We start from the raw sequence: 6,000 nt of genomic DNA on the forward strand, positions 1-6,000 counted from the left end.
CCGTCGGCGGGAGACCCTGACCGGGCTCTTCCCCCCGCGCCGCGCCCCGCCGTCGGGCCGTCGCCGAGCTTCCGCCGCCGGGCTGCGGCCGCGGGGGAACAAAGCCAAGGCGGGCGGGGGGGGCGCTCGGGGCGGGGGGGAGAGCCCCGGCGGCCCGCCCCGGCCTTTGTCCGTGCCCGCTGCCCTGCCCCGAGGCGGGGGTCAGCCCGCGGGGCTCCCCCCCGCCCCGGGAGAGCCCCGGCAGCCCCGCCGGTGCCCGGCGCCCGGCCGGAGCGGCGGGAGGCCGGGCGGCCCCGCGCCCCCCCGCGGAAGCGTTCCCGGGCCGGCCTGCGGGTCCCTGACACTTGTTGACAGCGCGGGGAGCCGGTCCTTCCCCGGCGAAACCGGCGGCTGGAGCTGCCCCGCCAACGTGCTTGGTGGCGTGCGCGTTTGGCCTGGCGCTCGGGCCATTGTACCGCCGCCTGAGCCCTGACAAAGGATTCCTGGAAGCCTCCCCGTCCCCTTCTCTTCTCCTCCTTTGACAAGTTTTAGCAGTTATCTGGTTATTGGCTGCCGGAGCGATGCGAGAAATCGTGATGTTCAGACTGAATCTGAGTGCTTAACCCAGAAGAGGGAGTCTCTCTCCCTTTCCCTCTCTCACGCACGCTTACAGGGTCGCTCCACGTAAAATCTCCACCCTGGGCTTGAAGGAAAAGCATTGCAAAACATTCATAACCGACTCGGTTCTGGTGCTTCTCACCTGAAGGAAATAACATGGTCTGCAGGGTTTGCGTCGCTAGTGGTGGAAGTGTAGGTTAGGGTTTCAGCTTTATACACTGAGGCCTTACAGGTTTACAAAAGCTTAGCGCTTCAGCACAGAAGGAAGCATCTACTTAAGTTTTTAAGAAGGGGGCTATGAACTTAAAAAAAGCAAATGAAACGTGGGACAAGGTTCTTCTGCTTCAAGAAAGGAACACACAGCTGTAAATATCTGCCCGCCGTATTACCACAGAACTCGGATTCTGACATAAAACCGACTCCACCAATAAATGCACAGTCTTACGAAATAAAGCAACAATTAATTCTCTATCCATCACGTCAAACTCTCAGCATTTTCATACATTGACTCACTGTTAACCTGCCAGTGGATACTTTACCGCACGCGCACCAGGTAAAGCTCCCAGCGCGGGATTCTGCATCTCCATAAAAATCTAACGGTATCAGTGATGAACAGGTTTTACGTTAAGTAGTAAACCAAGACACTGTTTGGCAATGTCAGCCCAGCTACTTTCATAACAGAAGCTACCAGCCAATGATCGGAAACTGTAAGATTAAAGTGTAGGACATGCATAACCACTTAGGGGACGTTTCTGTCACAGCTTCACATACTCTGGACCGGCTGCAGTTACGTATTTTGGCTCTCTTGGCTTTCACCATATTTCCCCTCTAACACAAGGCTGATATTTAGGTAGCTAGCTATAGATACATCCTCGTGTACATCTTTCTGAGTGGAGATGATGAAAAGTGACAAATGATGCAATTAGCTCCCCATCCTTACATAACATGTTTACGCAGGCATTTTAAACCACACACCATCCTCACAATATCTCAACTATCAAGTCTAGTTGCTCTATGAAATGGATTTGACAGTCCTATTCATGACCATCTCAATAGGAGTGCACAGAAGAGACAAACGTTAGGAAGTATGAATCTGTTACTTACAAACGTACTGAGAGTGTGAATTCCAAATAAAGCTGCTTTCCTCATACCTCCTTAAAACACTGCATCTCTACATACTTGTTATCCATCAATTCTGACACTTCTCAGTCAAGGGAGAAAACATCTGGAACAGTTTGTCAATTAAAAAAAATGTCATAACCGGTTTGCCCTAAGCTCATTTAAAATATTGTGATGGTTTCTCGTCAGACACTCATGGCTCTCAGCTCGCCCCTCACTCAGGGCTCTCTCTCACTCCCCTTTGCAGGCAGTGCGGGAGAACCTGGCCCTCGGTGTCCCTCACTGTTAGGTGAAGTTGGTGTGAGCCCCGGTTGCGTGCGTGGGGGGAGCGGGGCGGGGGGCGGGCGGGGGCCACCACATGACTGCGGGGAGGCGGAGAAACGGGGAAGAGGAGGGGAGCGGGGCCAGATCCGGCCGAGCTCCGCGCATCTCCCAGAACGTTGGGAAAGCTCGAACGCCCAGTCGCGCAGCCCTTTGGCCGCTGGAGCTCGCCCGGCTCCCACTCGAGGGGCGGCCGAGGTCTCCGGCGTCTTGGCAGCGGCCTGAGCCGTGTTTGACCAGATAAGCTGGGCTCTCGGCAAACTCTCGACTGTGCCAACAGCAGGGCCGTTTTTTTAAATTATTATTACTTCCTTTCCAACCCACCTGGCTACGGTAAGGGCATCCCCTTCTAGACTGCCCTCGGGACTCGTGAGCTGGATGAACCCGGCGCCCTTCCAGGGAGAAGGCAAGATTGCTCAAGCAGCGGAACAGAAACATCCTGGGCTGGAGCTGAAACTCAGACGTCAGGGCAGGTCCATAGGACAATATTTTGATAAGATCTACAGGGCAGATCTTGTCTTAAGGGCAGTGAAGTTCAGAGGGACCACGGTGCTCTCTTGAGTGCCAGATCAACACGAACAGACGGGCAGCTTGATCCCGAGTACAAATTTTCTAGTGGCTGCTGTGGTTCTGCCACCCCGTCCGCAGCCCCCGACCCCAAAGCCCGTCCGTGCTGGAGGGCTGCTCCACAGAGGTGACATGGTGTAACAAGGACGAGTCACAAGCACTTTTCCTCCTCGCTCCCTCCGTCCGAGCCTGCCCCCGTCCCGGCGCTCTCAGGGAAGAGGCGAGCCGGCCGAGGCAGCGCCGGGAGAAGGCAGGAGCCCCGCACGTCGGGGCTGTGCCCTGGCCGGGGGGCAGAGCTGCCTCCCTGCTTTCCACCCCACCGTGCGGGACCCAGAGCTCCGCCTGCCCACACCTCGGGGGTGCGGGGCCGAGCCGGGCAGCCCCAAGCCTCCGGCCCCTGCCTGCACCCCCGCCGTGAGCCGGGCGGCCGCCGGGGCCTACGGGATGGGAACTGCCCCGCACTCCCCTTGGCGGCGACCCCCGGGGCTGGGGACAGCCCCAGGTGCCGACCCACCGCAGATCCGCCACCCTTTGCCTTGGGTTTTGGTAGGAATCTACCTACGCAGCAAGGCGCGTGTCCATATTTCCACCTTTGCCGAAGCCAGGGCTTGCTGTGAAGGTGAGATGCAAAACCCCAGGAACCCAAGTGTTGTGCTCTTGGACTTGGGACCAAATCCCGCTCGCCCTTAGAGTCGCGCTCCGCACAAGGAACAGCTCCTGCTCCGGGAAGCATCGGGAAGAGCCAAACCTGACCTTCACACACACCCCCCCCCCGTGCTCTCCCATTCCTGCCTCCGCGGAAGCTTCCCCTCCCGACGAGCCAGCTAGAAACTTTCCAGCCGGTGCCTGAGCGCTGGGACGGGGCGGGATGCCCCGAACTCTCCAGACAGCAGGTTCCAGGGGCTACCTTTAGGCTTCAGCTCCCGGACGAGAGGAGGGAAACGGTTTCATCTGAAAATCCTAACATTTACTGCGAGAAAGGGGGAGAAAAGCGAGGAATAGAGAGGACCCAGTAGTCACCCTGTGCGATTCCTTATCCCCCAACCCCGCACTGGGCAGGGAGGGATGAGGAGGCAGCGGGTGACACAGGGACAGGCGCGGGACCTGAGCCCGAGTCCCTGCCTGCCCCGGCAGAAGGCACTGCTGTTTAGGAAGAGGAGGTTCAAGAAAGCCTTTCGGTAATCCCAGCACCTCCTCGGAGAGAAGAGGAGAGGGTACCGAGTGGCTCGGGAGCACACTCTGCCTTTCCTTCTGTTCCCTCGCCCCATCCCCATTTACGGGGACTTCTTTATTTCAGGGCTCCCGGATAATGGGAACTCAGCTATCAGACGAGGAATGGCTTGCGCCTAGGTTTGCCTCTCACTTTTTGTGACCTAGAGCTACCCTAGGACAAGCAAATCATATGCTTATTTTAAATAGAATATTTCATTCAGTACCTCCAGATTAAGGTATTCCTGTCAGATAAGCTGTCAGTCACTAACTACTTAGACACCGCATTGTGGAAGCCTGGTATCCCTGGTAAAGATGATACATATCATGTAAACCCCATCAACAAGATCAAAGTCTTCTTCTTTAATAGGATCCAATACATGTCAAACCTCATTCCAATCAAATCGTCCGTAAATGAATTCAAGATGAATATGTCATAGAATAATGTGACAGTGCAATCACATGGGGTCAGGGGTTGTTGTTTCAATGAGAGAGTCGTCAAATATTAATTCTAGAACCTCCAAATGAATAGGCATTGAGCAGGATTAGGCAGCTGCTGGTGGGGAGTTGTGTCGCTGATTTGTGTTTATGCAAGTACGTTAAACACTAAGCTGAAAAAAATATTGTCTCCTTTGAACTGAAAAAAAGACATATTTTAACTTACTTGACTTTTCCAGGATGTTTCTGTAAAGCCGTTTTCTTTTCCTCATTACAAGGGGAGTCTTGTGCCTCATTTCCTGACTTTGTTCCTGTTTGGGGAGAGAGGTGGAAAGTTAAGAGCAAAACCATTTGTGTGTGATATGAAATGAGGAAGGGGCTATATGAGTCGGGCGTCATGAATTCAAACAGAAAAGAAACACCAAACCAAACCAAAACACAAGAGTTAAGCAGAAAGGGTGGCGGGAGGAAAAGAAGCTTTCTCCGAGGGGAAACTGGAGGCTGTCTCCCCAGCAAAGCAGCACATGTTTTATGGAGTCATGAAGTTTCCATGGCTGATTTAGGGGAAAAAAAAAATGAAAGGACATCTTTTCAGTTCTCCTTTGATCTGACATTCACCTTCTGGCAGGCTATTGTAAGGCAGGTTTTTACCAACTCGACTATATTGTTTACAGATCCTATCCCTCCCGAAATTAAATTTTGGACTCTCTGCGAGCCTCCAGCGCAAGTTGTTGTCTCAGCAAGGATTAGTATAGTACCACCCTGGCACTTCTCCCTGCCTATAATTTTCAGCTTGCTCTTTGCACTCTGCAAGGCAGAGCACTGCCACTACTGCAGGCAGAACTTTGCACAGCTTTCTTTGAGCGGCAGCAATAACCCTGAGAGCGGACCTGGGGTTTCATGCAGTGTCCGAGTCCGAATTTTTGCAGATATCTTTGAAATTCTCAGGGTTTGGTTTTCGGTTTGGGTTTTTTTTGTTGTTGTTGTTGTTGGTTTTTTTTTTCCTTTTTCTTCAATACAGAAAAGCACATTAGAATCTGGAATCAGTTACTTCAAAGGAGATTATTATTATTGTTATTATTATTATTATTATTATTAGTGCTCTTGCTACGACTATGATAGGGACTCCAGGGCTGGTAAATAAAAATCTATACTAACACAAATAATTGATGGTATTAATTATGAAACTTCATCAGCGTATCATAGTCATACTCTATCACAAATAATTTGATGTCCTCAATCTTTTCACCGCTGTGATTAAAATTACTGCCGAAATAAAAAGAACTAGAGGAACCCCTTAGGAATTATATTTTCTAGTCAACTTCCATTCATCCTCACACTTTTATCAAGTCAGAGCAGCAAACACTGCCCCGCTAGCGAGAGGTCTGCAGGAGTTGTGCTTTATTGGTTAGGATGGGAGGCTGGAGGAGTGCTCAGTTCCCAAGCGTTCGCCAAAACTTGTTGAAACTGGACAAAAAAAAAAAAATTTCGCTGCATTTAATATTTCAAATGGTTACCAGATGACAAAAACCGAAGGCAAAACAGTTGTGGATTTCAGACTAAATATTGGCTAAAACTCTGGCTCGACCTCGCACGCCTTTCTCATCTGCGCAGTGCCACTGGCGGAGCAGGAGGGGTGAGGATGCCCCATTGCCCGAGCTGGTCGGATCTCGGCACGGCCGAGACCCGGGGCTCCGCCGCGGGGTACCAGGCCCCCCCCCCGCCCCGGTCCCACGCTGGGGCTGGAGG

Source organism: Haliaeetus albicilla, chromosome 9, assembly GCF_947461875.1.
Source record: "Haliaeetus albicilla chromosome 9, bHalAlb1.1, whole genome shotgun sequence".
Classification (NCBI taxonomy): domain Eukaryota; kingdom Metazoa; phylum Chordata; class Aves; order Accipitriformes; family Accipitridae; genus Haliaeetus; species Haliaeetus albicilla.